Below are 16,911 nucleotides of genomic sequence, written 5' to 3' on the forward strand. Positions count from 1 at the left end.
GCTTTTAAGTGTCTCAATGAGACCTTGACAATAATGTAAGATACCACCTTTAAGCAAAGGTGGTTCATACATGCCTTCATCTAGTTGCACAAGCTGTCTAGTTATTATCTTGAAAGGGGACAGCCGGTGTTTACCAAAGGGTATAGGCCTAAGATTGAGGAGCACTAGCGGAAAAACTTTTTCCATGAGAGATTAAATGCTTCTGAAAGCCTTGTCAATCGAGTTTTGATTGTGCTGTTAGTTAAAATGTTGCATTATTGGCCAAATGTCACAAATAGATTCAATTGTGTGTCTGTTGAAATGAGTTCCCTGGTCGCTGTGTAACTTGGTAGGAATTCCCCAAATAAGACTTATCCTGTCCAATTGTAATTTACCTACTGCCATTGCTCTTCTGCAAGGAAAGGCCTCAACCCGATGTGAGAACACACAGATCGTTACCAAGATAGATTTACATCCTTGAGAGGGTGGCATTTGAACAAAGTCCAATTGCCATATCTCAAAGGGTCCCTTAGGAAGGGGAAAGTGGCCTTGTGACCCAGGAAGTGGTTTCCCTGGATTATACCTGGGGCATCTAACACGAGTATAGGCTTTATGAGCCACTGTGGGAGAAAGTTTCCAAAAGTATTGTTTTCCCCATAAAATTATCTTTTCAGTGCCCACTGGGTTAATTGATGTACATGCTGGAGCAGTGGCAACTGTGCTCCAATAGGCACTATGGGTTTTTATGGGGCCCAAACCACATCTGTGAGGGGGTGTCAAAAATCACCCCTTTTTGTTGCCACATCTGTTTCTCTTCTTCCGTGGTGATTTCTTGAGCCTGTAGAAGGAAGTCTTTTCCTGGGTTAGCAGAGTTAATAGGAAGTAGCGGGTATTCTGGAGGCTGGACAGGACAAGCCTTCAAGGTTGCTTGCTTACCAGCTGCATCAGTCAGTTCCTTTAGCTTCCAAAGTACCAGATTCGGAGTGCCCTGGTATTTTAACAGTTGCTAAGTGTCTCGGTAACTGCATAGCATTTAATAATGCTGCAACCTGTCTCCAATCCTTTATAGGTTGCCCTGAAGAGGTTAAAAACCCTCATTGTTTCCACAGCATTCCAACGTCGTGTGCCACATCAAAAGCATAACGGCTGTCAGTGTAGATATTTGCTATCCGGTCTCTGGCCAATTGACAAGCTCGAGTTAAAGCAATTAACTCGGCTTGCTGTGCTGACTTTATTTCCGGTACATAAGAATTTTCAGTTATGTCCACTGAGGAGGTTACTGCGTATCCAGCCCGATAATGTCCCGGTTCATCCTTTAAGTAAGACACTTCCGTAAACCAAATTAGATCAGCATTATCAATGGGAGTCTCTTGCAAGTCATTCCCAGGAGCACGAAGGTAATCAGTTAATAAAATGCGGTCGTGGGCATCTTCCTCCTGTGGCACTTGAAGTAAAGTTGCAGGGTTAAGATTATTACATCGGGCTAAGGTAATATTAGGTGCAGAGAGCACCAGAACTTCATAGGAGGCTAGTTCAGCTTACAGAGTAATGCTGACTGTGATGGGAATTGAGGAGATACTAAACTGAGTGGGGCACTTAGATAGTTAAAGGAGACCCCATCACTGTTTCTTCAGTGGTCTTGCACAAGAGGGCTGCTGCTGAAATAGCTCTCATAAAAGGCGGAAGTCCTTCTGCTACTGAGTCTAATTCTTGACTATAATACCCTATATTTGATGTTGATCTCCATGTTTTTGAGTTAAAACACCTAAGGCATTTCCTTTATCTTCATGTACAAAGAGAAAAAACAGCAAGCTGTGACTAGGGTGCCCTAAGGCTGGTGCTTGAGTCAAAATAGACTTTCAGGTAGTTCTGCTTTCTCTCCTTCTGGTGTCCATTCAATTAAATCAGGCTGGTCAGGCTTTAGTGATGTATGTAAAGGTCAGGCTATAAGTGAAAAGTTAGGTACCCAGTTCTGGCAATATCCGGTTAGTCCTAGGAATCCCCTTAACTGTTTCTTTATCTTAGGGAGAGAAAAATCCGAGATTCCTTTAATCGTCTCAGAATCAATCAATAGTCCACCCTTAGATATTAAGTGTCCTAGATATTTTACAACAGGCAGGCAAAATTGGAGTTTATCCTTGGACACTTTATGCCCCGCAGATGCTAACTGTTTTAACAGATAAATCATGTCCTTCTGTGAGTCCAGCTCAGTCTTTGAACACAAAAGCAAATCATCCACATATTGAATTAAGGTGGAGACTTTAGGGACATCTACATGAGCTAACTCAGCCTTGAGTATCTGGGGAAAATACGTAGGGCTCTCAGGATAGCCCTGTGGCATAATTGTCCAGGGATACTGGTGATTTTCCCACGTGAAGACAAAGAAGTATTGACTCTTCTTTTCTACGGGAATGCTGAAGAACGTGCTGCATAGATCGACTTCTGAGAAATAGCAGCTGTTAGTTGGAATGGCTGAGAGCAAAGTGTGTGGATTTGGGACCACAGGATGTTGGGGAATCACAATGTTATTTATCGCTCTCAGATCTTGAACAGATCTCCAGCCTTTCCCATTCAGCTTTTTTACTGGCAAGACAGGTGGATTACAGAACTAGGTCAAGGAATTATAAGTCCCTTTTTAAGAGATTCCTGAACGATAGAGCTTATCCCATTTAATGCCTCTGGTTTAAGTGGATATTGCCAAATATTAGGTAGAGGCTTAGAATTGTCAACAGTCACCTTAACGGGAGTGGCTGATTTAATTTTCCCAATATCTGAAGAGCATGATAACCTTAATTCTCTAGGCGCTTGCAATAATAGGCCATCAGTTTCCTCTTCCTCTATCTGAGTCATTGATTTTACAATCATTGACTTTTCAGTAACTACATTTTGGTCAGCATCTCAATTTTCTAGATCTAGAAGCATTTCATGCTTTTGTGAAAAGGCAATATGGGCATCGTATGCTTCTAGAAGATCTCATCCAATCAAATGAATTGGAGCACGCCTTACCAGGAGAAACCCATGTTTTCCTGGGATGGTTCCTAATGGAAAAATTGGAAAACCTGAATTGGAAAATTTGAACCCCTACCATTTGAACTGTCTGTTTACTCCAAGGGAGAGGGCAATGAACAAGAGTAGTGTTAAGGACAGACAATATAGCCCTGGGATCTACAAGGGCCTTTGAAGTTTCCCCAGCGATAGTTATGTCAATTTCCCCTAAGGTATTAGTGAGGAGGAGGCGTAACTCTCGGAGCCTCTCTATTCCTGTTTACTGTTGCTGAGCTCCAAATCCCATTTGAGTTTATGGCAGTCTCGTTTGAAATGACTAGGTTTTCTACAATAATAACAAGTGCGGTCATTCCGTTTCTGGTTAGATTTTAAAAGGATGGTTTCCCTTGGGCCACTAAGCTATACTCATGACTTTAGTGGCCTTTCCTTTCTTTTGTAAGGGTTTAGCTAGTTTATCCATGATAGTGATGAGAGCACGAGTGTGCAGTAAAACCCAATCCAATTCATGTCTTTTTTGTGTGTGTGTGAGGAGGACTAGCCCTGAGCTAACATCCAATGCCAAACCTCCGCTTTTTTCTTGAGGAAGACTGGCCCTGGGCCAACATCCGTGCCCATCTTCCCCTACTTTATATGGGACGCCGGCACAGCATGGCTTGACAAGCAGTGTGTTGGTGCGCACCCGGGAACCAAACCTGCGATCCCCTTGCCACTGCAGCGGAGCGCGCACACTTAACCGCTGCGCCACTGGGCCGGCCCCTCCAATTCATGTCTTTTAATTAACTTTGCTAATTCCTCATCTAATCTTTCTAGGAAAACTGAATTTAAAATGGGATCATTTTGACGATCCAAAAAACTTTTGGGAGCCATCCCACAGTGTTTGAAGGTTTTCTCAAGCCTTTCAAAATAATCAAAGATAGATTCTTTGGGTCTATGATTACATTGGTGGGCTTCAGCCCAATCTACTCTCCTGGGAAAAAAAATCACAGGAATGGCTCTCTGTCATTCCCAAGCAATATCTCTATGGTTCTTGAGGTCATCAGGCTCATGTTGATGAAAATCCTCCAGGGGATCTCTCCAATTGGCCTCTTTTATCCATTCCTTTGCTTTGCTCTCAGACACCAGCAAATGCACAAGCTAATTTAAATCTGAATATCCTGGTGCATATGTTCTAACCATTAAATCAAATTCTCGAGCAAACCCTAGAAGATCTTGCAAAGGGTCTAGGAAGTCCTTCCTTAAATTCTTAAGTTCAGTTCTAGTCCAAGGGGTGTACACAAGAACAGGCTCACCTCTCCCAGTAACTGGTTTCTCCTTGAAGGGAGCCACTGTAACTTGAGGACTTTTAGTATCTGCTCCCCGAGAGTTACTCCTTGTTTCCTTAGGGGAGGGGGGAGGAGGGGGAGGAGGGGGAGGGGAGGAGGAGGAGGAGGAGACGGGTCCGTATGGAAGTCTGGAAAGGAAAGGATATAAGGGTGCTGAGGGAGAAGAAGGAGATGAGCTCTGAGGTGCTGAAAGCGGTGGGGGGCGGAGATGGAAGAGATAAGAGATGGAAGAGATAAGCACAGCTTCTGACTTATCTCTAATCTTTAACTCAGACACAATCTCTAACAATTTACAGTTAGTCTCCTGTAAAGAAGTCATTTTAACATTATCATGTTTTTTTGTTTTTTGCTGAGGAAGATTTGCCCTGAGCTAACATCTGTGCCAATCTGCCTCTGTTTTGTATGTGGGTCGACACCACAGCATGGCTGCCGACAAGTGGTGTAGGTTCGCACCGGGAACCAAACCTGGGCTGCTGAAGCGAAGCACACCAAACTTAACCACTAGGCCACGGGGCCAGCCGCAACATTATTGTGTTTTGAAGCCTCTAAATGCTAATCATAAAAGGCTTCCCATTCTTTTCTTTTAGTTTTATAGCCGGCTTTTTCTTTTTTTTTTTTTTTTTTTTTAAAAAAGGCAACATGTTTATTTATTTTATTTATTTATTTTTCCCCCCCCAAAGCCCCAGTAGATAGTTGTATGTCATAGCTGCACATCCTTCTAGTTGCTGCATGTGGGACGTGGCCTCAGCATGGCCGGAGAAGCGGTGCGTCGGTGCACGCCCGGGATCTGAACCCGGGCCGCCAGTAGCGGAGCGCGTGCACTTAACCACTAAGCCACGGGGCCGGCCCTATAGCCGGCCTTTTCAACTTGTGAACACAAATACACTAGTTTTGACATGTCAGATGTTCCCCACTTTGGCCATTTAAGACTTAAGTCATCCTTAGTTAATTCTTTCCATTTTGTTAAATACTTGCAAGCATTGTTCCCGTGCAATTTGTACATGAAACCAGCTGGACTTCCAGTGGGGGGTTGTCTGGGAGCTGGCCGGCTTTAGAAGCATGACTTCCCATTTTCTTTTAGTTTTGTTTTTATTATAAAGTCTGAACAATTTCTAAGGACAATGTAGTCTAAAGACATTTCTCCCACCTGCAGTCTAAAACTACCGTGGGGGCTCAGAGTGCTGGATGACCACTCCTACATCGGGCGTCCCCGGGACGAGACTTTAATTAATTAACGTGAAGGACAGTGGAGTGCCCTATGAGACCTCTGTACGTCCCGAGGATAGATCCCCCCACACTTCCACATGGTTCTCAGTCACCGGAGAATGCCTTTCAGCTGGAAGGAGCTGGTGTCCCTTCTCTTTGGAGCTGAAATGCTCAGACTCTCATTTCTCTATTAAATAATTTGTTCAGACTTTATAGGCACAGTTCTTTCCAGTGTAAAGCCAGATTAAAAGGACAACAACCCAGTTCACTCCAAAGCTCCCCTAAGCTCCCTTGGCCTAGGAAATTCCCCCTAGGTTCCCCTTACCTAGGAAGTGTACCGGTACCCCTCAAATTCTCTAGTCTTAAGACCTTAAACAGCTTATATAAACTCTTGGATGGTCGACTTAAAATAAGGAGGTCCAGGTTTCAGGAGAACTCACCCGGGTCACTTGGAGAATGCAGTGATCCAAGGGGGGCTCAATGGGCCCCTTATGGTACTAAGTGCTGGTTTAATGTAGATTCCAGTTGGTCTTGGTGGATTTCTCTGAAATCCTGCCACAACTCTGACAAGAAATGTTGACGCAAATAATCCATAATCAATCTATAACTCAAAATTGGGGTAAGTTTATGATGAGCCAAACCTAGGGACCATATAGCCCAGGAGAGGAACTTCGGGAAGGAAGGAAGCACACCAAAGAAACAGGTGTACAGATTGGTTATACTCCATCTTGGAACAAACAGCAGACATCACGTATTCTTTGTCCCTTTGCAGCAACATTTCTCAAAAGAGATGTCTCCACTTCTCTCTGACATCCTTTCTAATCACATGTGCGTGGTTCATGCTCCCTCCATGCCCTGCTCCGCAGAAGTGCTCTGGTCAGGGTCCCCTGGTGCTAATTGAAGTCACATTTCAGTCCTCATTCTACTGGAGCTGTCAGGCGTGTCTGCCCAGTGGTCTCTCCCTGTCCCTGAACATGCTCTCTTCACTTGGCTCCCGAGACACCGGCCACCCTCTCCTGGTCCCCTCCCTGGTTCCTCCGCATCTTCCGGATCTGTCACTGATGGCCAGCCGAGGCTTCCACCTTGGTCCTCTTCTCTCCCTGGAGAGCTCACCCAGGCCCCTCACTTTCCATGCCTTTGAGAACTGAGAGCTCCCAAATTTCTCTCTCTAATGCGACCCCCAGGCTCACCCAGCAGCCCCACTTGGTTGTGTGATGTGGGTCTCAAACTCAACGTCCCCAGCTCAGCTCCTGGGCTCTCCCTAACTTGCCCCTCCCCGGCCGGCCCCATCTGGGGGAGATGGCGCCTCCATCCCCCCAGTTGCTCAGGCCTCAGACCTTGGAGTCCTCCTTCACACTCCACGGACTCTTTCCCGTATGCCCCACAAATTATCCATCCACAATTCTGCCCACTCTGCCGTGGTAGGCGGAACAATGACTCCCCAAAGGTACAAGGTCCTGATCCCTTACAAGCAAAAGGGTCTTTGCGGATGTGACAAAGTTAAGCATCCTGAGACGGGGAGATCATCCTTGAGTATCCTGGTGGGCCCTAAATCCCATCACGGTGTCTTTCTAAGAGAGACGCTGAGGGCGATTTGACACGCAGACAGGGGAGACGGCGATGTGAAGATGGAGCCTTGAAGATTGGAGTGACGCAGTCACAAGCCGAGGAGTGCTGGCAGCCCCCAGAAGCTGGGAGACGCAAGGTGCGGATTCTCCCTAGAGCCTCTGGAGGGAGTGTGGCCCTGCGGACGCCTCGATTTCAACCCTGTGATACTGATTTTGGGCTTCTGGCCTCCTGAACTGCGAAAGAATAAATTTCTGTTGTTTTAAGCTGCCTGGTTTGCGGTCATTTGTCACAGCAGCCACGTTCTGCTACTTCTTTTTTTTTTTTTTTTAAAGATTTTTTATTTATTTATTTTTTCCCCCCAAAGCCCCAGTAGATAGTTGTATGTCATAGCTGCACATCCTTCTAGTTGCTGTATGTGGGACTCGGCCTCAGGATGGACGGAGAAGTGGTGCCTGGGTGCACGCCCCGGATCCGAACCCGGGCCACCAGCATCGGAGCGCGAGCACTTAACCACCAAGCCACGGGGCCGGCCCATCTGCTACTTCTCATCTCCTTCTGGCCCCCAGCCTGGCTCTGTCCTCCCACCTGAACCATCGCCGCCTCCTCCCAGGTCTCCCTGCTCCTGCCTTGCCCCACAGACTGCCCCACACACGCGGCCATGGGGATCTTCCTAACAGAATGAGATCGTGCTTAAAACCCTCTACTGGCTTCCCTCTGCCCTCAGAGTCAGATCCAAGCCCCTTCCCCCAGGTTTTACAGCCCTGCCTGACGTGGTCTCACCTTACCCCCATCTCAAGACTGTCGTGAGGGCCACATGAGTGTGTGCGGTTGGCATGGTGCCTGGCAGAGGGAAGAGGGCTCAGGGAGCAGGACTCCTCCCATACCCGCTCCGTTAGGGCAGCAGAGAGGTCCTTGGGGTCAGCACAGCCGAGTTCAAGCCCAGGCTTTGCAATTTATTTGTGAACTCCAACCAGAGCCTGCACCTCTCTGGGGATGATAGTCGTGTCTGTCCCACTGGGCTGTTGAGATTATGCATGTAAAACCCTCAGCCCAGGGCTGGCCCACAGTAGATGTCCAGCCATTTGAATTTATGGTGTAGGATTACAGATAATATTTACTGTGTGTTAAAATGTGCCAGACACTGTTGTAAGGGCTTTACATGGGCCCACGGCATCCTCACCACGAACCTGTGAGGTTGGGGCTGTTACTGTCGTTCTCTAGATGAAAAAGAAGCAGTACCAGACAGACAGGGGAGGTTCCTGCAGAGCCGCGGGGGAACACGGGACATCAGCCTGCAGAGCCACACCCTCCACCACTGGCTCCACGGCCTCTGATCCAGCCCTGTTCCCCTGCCCCACCACACCCCAGAGCCCGAGAGCCGTCCCTCCAACTGCATTGTGTTCCTTCTTTCTGTATTTGTCCCCAAACACTAGCCTAGTGATCTCAGGCCTTGAGGTCATCAGAAAGACTTGGGGCTGGTGAAGGACAGATTCTGGGATCTGCCTTCTGAGACCCTGAATCCCTAGGCCGAGGGGGTGGGGTGGCAGGGGTGGCATTTTCACGGAGGGCCTGAGAGGATGCTGACAGAGGCAGTCAGCAAGTCCCCCTCAGAGTAGCAGAGGGAGGAGGCTGGAGGTGTCAGCTCTGAGTCAGACCTGGGTTCAAATCCCAGCTCTCCCCTGTGATGGGTGGGGGCTCTTGGCTGCTGCGTCTGATGCCGAGGTCACAAGTCCTGCTTCCCGAGTGTGGTCCATAAGATTCAGTGATGTAAAGCCTGTAAAACAGCTCAGCACAAGTCCTGACACACAGGAGAGCCCAGTCAATGGGACTTTACATATTGTTGTTGTTATTATTATTAATCATCATTGTTCTTGCCCTGGGAATGTGTGACCCCTAGCCTGACCTCCTCCGTACCTCAGTATCGCCATCTGGGCAGGAGACTTCTGAAGGTCATGTCTGAACATCCCAAGGGCAGATCAGGGGAAGGCTGCATCCTTTGAAGATTAGTGGGGAAGAGACGGATGAGGTGGGAATTAGCAGTGTCTCCCTCAGAGGCCCAAGCTGGGCCCCCAGGGGTCTGAGACAGAGGGTCTCCTAGCGATTCCACAGGAGCCTTTGGGGAAAGGCGGTCAGACCCAGATGCTGGGCAGGGTCTGAGGACTCAGGGTGGGTGGACCAGAGCCTCCACTATTGGCTCCACTGCCAGCAGGATGTCTCTCCTGGGTCTGAGGATTCGGGAACTGCCTGTGTGGACAAAGACTGGGGCCACAGTGCCCTCTAGTGGCCAAATCTTTGGGTTCCAGAGTTAGGAGACGCGACCACAGGTTCAGATTCCTGGGATCAGTATTGGTCCCCAAGACTTGGTGACAGAAAGATCAGGCATCAGGGCCCCAAGGGGTCATGACAGAGACTTGCCCTGTGTCTGGTGATGTCAAGGGGTCAGGCCTTGAAAAGATTCCCCTGGAATCTCCTCCAAGAAGCCCTCCCCGACCCCCAGGCTGGGTCGGGAGCCTCTGGGCTCCCACAGCCCCCTGTGCCTCCCCATCCCGGCCCTGACCCCTCTGCCTGGGCATCCTCCACTCTTTTTTTGTGTGTGTGAGGAAGATTGGCCCTGAGCTAACATCTGCCAATCCTCCTGTTTTTGCTGAGGAAGACTGGCCATGGGCTAACATCTGTGCCCATCTTCCTCCACTATATATGGGACGCCGCCACAGCATGGCTTGCCAAGAAGTGCGTCGGTGCACGCCCAGGATCCGAACCGGTGAACCCTGGGCCGCCGCAGGGGAGCACGCGCACTTAACCGCTTGCGCCACCGGGCCGGCACCTGGGCATCCTCCACTCTTGGCTGTCACTGTGTGATGACGGATCTGTCACCCCACTGGACCAGGAGCTTAAGGCATAGCCTGGGGCCATCCCCATCGCTGCTGTGTGCCCAGCATGCCCACGCGGGGCTGGGGACCATACTACTCTAGAAATGAGTGGATGTGCCTGCTAACCTCTGCCTTCTGTTTGCCTTGGACCTTGTCTGTGTGTGTGAGAAGGCACAGCCCGGAGCCCACCGTACTCTCTCCCTGCTGGTTGCATGCCTCGGAGCTAGACAGTGAGGAAAGACACGGAGCACAATGACTAATTGATTCATTTATTTATTCAACATGCAATTACTGAGCACCTACTGTTTTTCAGGTGCTGTTCTAGGCACTGGGGAGATGGAACAACAGTCCCTGCCCTCACCGAGCTGATATTCTTTTTTTTTTTTTTAAAGATTTTATTTATTTTATTTTTTCCTCCCAAAGCCCCAGTGGATAGTTGTATGTCGTAGCTGCACATCCTTCTAGTTGCTGTATGTGGGACTCGGCCTCAGGATGAACGGAGAAGCGGTGCCTCGATGCGCACCCGGGATCCGAACCCGGGCCACCAGCATCGCAGCGCGTGCACTTAACCACCAAGCCACAGGGCCGGCCCCCGAGCTGATATTCTAACGGGTGGAGACAGGCAATAAACCAAATACATAAATAGGTCTATAACATGATGACAAACTATGACAAGTGTCGGAAGAAAAAGAAAGCGTTTAAGAGGACAGAGAGCTACGGGGATGCTGTTTTAGCCAAGGTTGTCCGACGAGGTGACATTTAATCAGAAACCTCAGTAAAGCGAGGGGTGAAGCCATGCAGGTGTCTGCGGGAGGAGCCTTCTGGGCAGAGAGAACAGCAAGTGCAAAGGGCCCATGGCTGAAGCAGGACTGGAATGTTCCAGGAACAGGGAGGAGGCCAGTGTGGCTGGAGCACAGTTGGCCCAGGGAAGGACGCAGGCAGATGAGGTCAGAAATGTGCTGGGGGTTGGGGAGGGGATTGAGTAGGGCCTGAAGGCATAGTGAGGACGTTGCATTTTATTCTAATTTTGAAAGAAGCCAGGGGAGGGTTTGAGCCGGAGAGCGCTGTGACGTCCTATGCTTTAGATAGCCCACTGGCTGCTGTGGAGAGAACAGACACGGGGCTGCCCAGGCAGGAGAAGTAGACAGTACCAGGATGGAGGCTGCGAAGGGAGAAGGGGGGATCCTGGATCTATTTTGTGAATGTAGAGATAACAGGATGGGCTGACGGGCTTGGTGTGTGTGTGAAAAAGAAGAGAGTTGAGAATGATTGATTGCACTTAAAACAAAATCCGTTCCCTTTATAATGGCCTACAAGGCCCCGCATGACCTGGGACCCTGCTCTCTCTGCCGCCTTGTCTCCCACTCACTTACTCTGCTCCAGTTACACTGGTTTTCTTACTGATCTTTGAACTTGCCACGCTTGTTCCTTTCTCCTGCTATTGATGGCTGGCAACTTCTCAGGTCTCAGCTCAAATGTCACCTCCTCAGAGAAACACTTATCACTCTCTAAAAGGATCTTGTCTATTCATTTTCTTATTTATCATCTGTCTTTCTCCATTAAAAGGTCAGTTCCTCGAGGGCAGCGACTTTGTCTGTTTGATCACTGCTATATCCCCAGTGTCTAGAAGAGTGCCTGGCACGTAGCAGGCCCTTAATAAACAAAGGCATTGATTAACTCCTGTACTTGTTTACAGGCCGGCTTACACAGAAAAGACACCCAGACAAGCCAACATAGACAAGAAGACATGACAGACCCCCGGGTCATCCACATACCCTGGGGAGACCCAGAGGCCAGGGATCACCTGCTCCCGCGCCCGCTGTGCCTGGAGGATGGAGAGCCGGAGCTGGGAATGGAGCACCCCCAGGGAGGAGGGAAGGATGCTCTGGGGAGAACCCAGCCCCGCCCTGTATCCCCAGCAGCCAATGGGCGCGCGGTCCTCCCGACGCCCCCTGGGACGTGTAGTCCGGACAGGGGCGCCCTCGGGCGCCGCCGCGCACCCCTAGACTCCACGTCCCGTCGTGCGCCGGGAGGTGCGGGGATTGGCCGAGCCCCGCCCCCGGCCCGCCCCGCTCCGCTCGCGCCGCAGCCCCAAGAATGAATGAAATCGTAGCGCGCTGGGCGGCAGAGCGGGCGGCGCAGGCCGGGCTGGGCCCGCGCGCGGCGGCAGCGGCGCCCCGGGCCGGAGGCGGCCCAGCCGAGCGGGTCATGGCCACCGCCATTCAGAACCCGCTCAAGTCGTGAGTGTCCCCGCCGTCCACGTCCCTCCATCCCGAACCCCCCGCCCCCGGAGCCCTTCCCCCTCCCTCGCTGGGGAGGGGGACGCAGCGCGCGGATGGTAGTTGAATGGGGGCCTCCAGCGCGCCCCCCCGTCCCTGGGGGGCCCGACACCCCCTGTCGCCCCATGGGGTTTGGGGCGGGAGCCCTGCAGGGTCGCGGGGGCGCCTCTTCTTTGTCGCTGTCAGTGAAGGAATGTGGCGCGGGCTGGGGGTGGCGGAGGCCGTTTCCCCACCCAGAGTGGGGGTAGGGGCTTCCCTCTCCTCCTCCTCCGTCTCTCCTCCTCCGTGTCTCTGGGGGCGCCGGGCCTGCCCCAGCATGGGGCTGGGAGTACGAACGCCTAAGTCCAGACCTCAGTCTCCGGGGTCTCCGCCACCCTCTTTCCCCTCATCAAAGCACCTTTCTCTCTTTTCCCCCTCTTTCTCCGAGGACCTCGGCTCGCGCGGCCGCAGGGTGGGAGCTGAGACGTCGGGGGTCCCCGGTTCGATCCCTGCTGTCTCCCCTTTTTCCTCCCCGGGTCTTGAAGACGCAGAAGCCTGGAAGCCCCGGTCAGCTTAGACCGTGGGATCCCTCCCTCTCCCCGCCCATACACATCTAACGAGAGCATCTCCCATCCCCGTGGGGACCAGATGCCTCGGGAGAGGGTGCTCGGAGCTCCCTCAATCTCCGGGGATTCCCTCCCTTTCTCTCTGTCCGCGTCCGTCCTCCGTGCGTTCGCTTCCTCCTGCGCCCAGTGGCTGGCAACCTGGACGCCTGGGTTCAAGGCTAGCTGGCTCCCATCCCTCCCCTCTCCTAGCCATCGCTCGCTATCTCCACCTCTCTTCTTCACTCTCTTTCCATCTCTCGCTCGCTCCCTCTTCGGGATCCCGGACTCCCGGGTCCCAGCGCTCCCCAACCCCCTTCCCCTGGCGGTGACAGCGGGCTCAGAGTGACAGGCGCGCGGCCGCTCCCGCCCTCCCTCCCCGGCTGGCGAGCGCGGACTCCCCTCCCCCTCCTCCCGGGCCTGGGGGAGGAGACGGAGGGCGAACGCCGGCGGCGCCGCACAAAGGGGCCGGGACGACCTCCCCACCCTTCCCCCAACCCCGTGCGCTCGCAGCCTTGACCTTGAGCAACGCGTGCGGGGAGGTGGGGAGCGGAGAGGGGGCCGGGAGCGACCCCCTCCCCCCAGAAGGGCTGTGCCTGGTGGCTGGACCAAAGGCCCCGGTTGCTTCTGGTTTCTGGCGGGGGAAGTTGGGAGAGGAGGGGCGCGGGGGCTTATAAGCACACGCCTACACCTGCGGCTTTGCGGAGAGCGAAGAGGGCCTGGAGGGTGCGCGTGGGGCTGGGGTCTGTGTGTGACCGTGACACCCTTCTGCTCCCCTCTCACTCGAAGTCTCACGCACAGACAGATGTCTCCCCTGTGAGGGACGCCCTCACACTGGCTGGGATGGGGTTCCTGTGCAGGTTGGTGGATCTATAGGCATCCAGGCCTCCTCCCTCTGACCCGGGCCCAGACCTTGGAGGAGCTATGGGGCTGCCCACTGCAGGGCCCTGGAGGCCAGAGCAAGCGTTGGGCTGGGAATGCCAGCGCCCTTCTTTGCTCTCCTCCTCCCAAGGGTCTGCAGGGGTGAGGGTGGGCTCCTACTCCTGAAAGAATGAGAGTCAAATCCCCTTGGGAGTGGGAGGCTGCAGGGGGCAGCCCTCAGGAGTTCTGACTGCAGGGATTCAAGCCCCATCTTGAGCCACTCATTGCCCCCCTCTGAGCCTCAGTGTTACCATCTATGGACTGGGGACTCATAACAGCTCTTATGACCTCATGGGGCTGTTATGATCTTTGTAAAGCACTTACTACAGAGCCTGATCCTGATGGAATGGAGTGATGATTATTAATAGCATCAATACTGATTTCACTTGTGGTCCAGTTTCACTCGGGTCCTGGGGGGTGGGGACAGGAGGGTTCTTAGCGCAGGGGAGTTCAGTGTGGGAGAGGGGTCTGTGAAGGTGACTAGGGGTACGGAAAGGGAGGAAGGCCCCTCTCCAAGCGTCAGCCTGTGTCTGCGGGTCAAGTCGTGCTGGTGGACAAGGGCCTCCGGGGAGGCCATGGAGTGTTCTACACTCAGGGTGCAGGGTTGGGGCAGGGCAGGAGTGAGCCGGCGTGTTTGAGGCTGCAGGTGTGGGGAGCAAGTGTGAGGGTGTGTTGGGGGACCTGTGAGGGTGGTGGGAGGTAGGAGAGGAAGGTGGCAAGGGTTCTCGCTCTCTGGGCTGAGCTGACAGGTCCGGGCGCAGGGCTTGCTGTGGATGAGATGTGGGGTGGCCACTATAGGCGCCTGGAGGCCAGAGTGAGCGTGGGGATGCCAGCGTCCCTGACTCACTCCCCTTGCCACCTACTGTAGACCAGACGTGAAGCAGAGACCCATGCCCTTCCACTGGGGATAGGGGAGGGGAAGGTCAAGCCCTCACCTGGGGGAGATGGGGGAGCATTTGTGGAAGAGGTCTAAGACTAGAGGGGGGTGTGTGCGTGTGTTTAGAAGTGACCATGGGTGTGGAAGACCTTGAGGGGGTCTCTCTCACCCGGGGGTAGATGGGGGCATCAAGTGACAAAAGAAGCGAAGGCTAGTGCGCCTCTTCTGTCGCCTGGAGAGCCCTCTGGTGGACAAGGACCGTTGTGGGCGTTGTCATCTACGCAGGGGCTCAAACTTGAACACAAACTTTGGACGGGGTGGGTTCCAGGTCTGTGCGTGGGACTGGGTGGGTGTTGTGACTCGGTCACTCTCTGGGGGTCCCTTAGGGTAGAGTCAGTGCGGGTGACGGTGGGAGATAGCAGGAGGTAAGGCTGACTTGGGTACAGAATCCTTCCCTTAGTCCCACCTTCAAACAGCCACCAGAGTCTGAGAGCAAGTGACCGCACCTTTGTGTCTCAGATTCCTTATCTGGAAAATGGGGTCCTGATAGTACCACCCAGGAGGGTCATAATGAGAATTAAATGAGTTAATTGCCGTTAAAGCACTTAGAACTGTGCCTGGCACATGGCAGGTCCTCCGTATATTTATTCACTCAACAAATATTATTGACCATCTATTATGTGCCAGGCATTCTTCTTTCTAATAACGGTTAGCTCTCGCCCTTTGACATCTTAGTACATATAAGATCCTCTTTGTGGAATGGATGAATTTATTGAACACCTACTCCCTGCCAGGTACCTTTTAAAACACTTTACCCATATCTGCTCATTTAATCATTTTACAGACGAGGAAACTAAAGCCCAGAAAGGTGAAGTTATTTGCCCAAGGTCGCATGGCCACCAAGTGGCAGAGCCCGGATTTGAACCCAGGAGGTGTGGCGACAACTCCTGGCTAGCCCCAGGGTTGTCAGGCCTGCGGAGGGGCTCGAGCAGGGCGGGGTCACTGTGAGAGTGTCCACCCCGAGTGGGAAGGGACAGGGGTCTCTGGAGCCAGGAGGGACTGGGGAGGGCGCGTTGTCAGTGAGCCACCGCGTGCGCCAGCGCGGGCATGTTGGGACCTTGTGTGGGCACCTGGAAGGCAGGCGTCTCTGCCTCCTGGCACTGAGGTGTGCGTGTGAGTGTCAATGTATGTGCGTCTGGGTGGAGGCGTGGGAGTGGGGGTGTGCGTGAGTCTACGTGGGCGGCTGTGAGTATACGTGTGAATGTGTGTACATTGCCGTGTAGGTGTGGGCGCGTCCAGGTGTGCACGTGTGAGCGTACGCCGGTGAGACTAGATGTCTGTACGCGTGAGCGTGTTGAGGGACTGTGCGTGCTCGGGCCCTCCTCGGCGCCCCCTCCGCGCTGGTCCCGCCGACTCCCGGCCCCGGACTACAACTCCCGGCATGACCCGGGCCGCCCCGCCCCGCCGCCGCGATTGGCTGCGGCCCTGCTGTGCCCGCCCCCCGGGAATGAATGGATGGGCGGCCTCGGCGCCCGCCCGAGCGCGGGGAGGACCGACCCGGCGGGGACCTACTGGGGGCAGGACCCGGGGAGCAAGATGGCCACGGTCATCCCTGGTCCCCTGAGGTGCCGCGGGCGGCGGGAGGTGGGGGAGGGCGCGCGGGCGGGTCGGCGCGGGCGGGCGTGTGTGTGACGGCTGGGGGTGGGGCCGCCGGGGTGTCTGGGGGGCTGTCACCGCGGGCCGGGCTGTGCGGGGGTGCGAGCGTGTGCGACTGTGGGGCTCTGGCTGGAACGGGGTCCGACGCGCTGCTCCTGGAGGAGCGAGGGTGTGGGGAACTCCGAGTCCTCTTCGGGTCCTTTTCGGGGAAGGGGGTCATGTCCCGACTCGCGACCCCCGGGGTTGCGGAGGCGGTGAAATGGCCCGGGGGTGCGGGGGCCTTGCTAAACTTGAGTGAAGCCCACACCACCTTTGTCTTGGGACGTGGAGTGTGTGTCACTTGTTTGTGTTCTGGTTTTTGTGGATATGTGTGTGGATATGTGCTGACTTTCTTTTATTTGACACTAGGTATTTTTGGATATTTGGGTCTTGGAGTGTGTGTACATGCCCTTTCAAACTGTGCATCATTTGCGTTCTGTGGCTTTGGATGTGTGGGTATGCATGTATTTGTGTGTAAATTTTTGTGTGAATATGGGTGGATTGGTCTGTCTCTGTGCTGTATATGTGTGTATCTTTGTGTGTTTGAATATGTGGTATTTTAGATGTTGGTTTCTGTATTGTGTATCTTTGTGAATGTGTGTGTGT

The sequence above is a fragment of the Ceratotherium simum genome, chromosome 33 (genome assembly GCF_057802395.1).
Source record: "Ceratotherium simum simum isolate JZ-2026a chromosome 33, ASM5780239v1, whole genome shotgun sequence".
NCBI classification, from domain to species: domain Eukaryota; kingdom Metazoa; phylum Chordata; class Mammalia; order Perissodactyla; family Rhinocerotidae; genus Ceratotherium; species Ceratotherium simum.